The sequence below is a fragment of the Octopus bimaculoides genome, chromosome 21, assembly GCF_001194135.2.
Source record: "Octopus bimaculoides isolate UCB-OBI-ISO-001 chromosome 21, ASM119413v2, whole genome shotgun sequence".
Classification (NCBI taxonomy): domain Eukaryota; kingdom Metazoa; phylum Mollusca; class Cephalopoda; order Octopoda; family Octopodidae; genus Octopus; species Octopus bimaculoides.
The window spans coordinates 13586708-13587345 of record NC_069001.1 but is presented as its reverse complement, the minus strand read 5'-3'; the positions used below and the strand labels follow the sequence as shown (position 1 = coordinate 13587345).

The window sequence follows — 638 nt, the reverse complement described above, 5'->3', positions numbered from 1 at the left end:
TATATATATATATATATATATATATATATATATATATATGTATGAATGTATGTGTGTGTGTGTATATATCTATATATATATATGTAATTCTGTAACTGTTATGTTTCTATCTGTAATTTCCCATCCTACTCATATTTTGTTGTCTCTGTCTTGTTTTGTTTTTGTTTGTCCATCACTTCAGTGAAATCCCCCGTATCCTTGGTACTACCAGATGAGAGCGAGCAGTGTGATCGAATTTAAAGTTTACAAACTTAAAATGTCCTGGAACTGCACTTGTATTCTGGTCTCCATGGCTGACGAGAGGTTTCCCATATCTTCATGTCTTCTGTTCTTTTCCTGTTATCTATCTCCATGTCCCATTTTGAATTTCCATATATATTTGTGTATGTGTTGTGGATCCAGTTGAGTCGTATTTTTGTGACAATGATACAACATTCATATAAAATTTCCGTGAGTGTTATTGTGTGTCATCATCATTGTTTTTACGTCCACTTTGTCCATCCTGGCATGGGTTGGAGGAGACTTGTCAAGGCAAGTACTCTATGGTTGGATGACATTTCTGGTGCTGATTCTTACTTTTTAAAATTTTTTTTGGCAATATCCCTTGTGATCCTTACTTTTTTTTTTTTTTTTTTTTT

At 32.9% G+C, this 638-nt stretch overlaps 1 protein-coding gene across 4 annotated transcripts in view; it reads left to right on the top strand.

The window, feature by feature from the left end:
- Positions 1-638, top strand: part of LOC106877370 (CTD small phosphatase-like protein) — a 370420-nt gene that overhangs the window by 332843 nt on the left and 36939 nt on the right. The window lies entirely within an intron of this gene.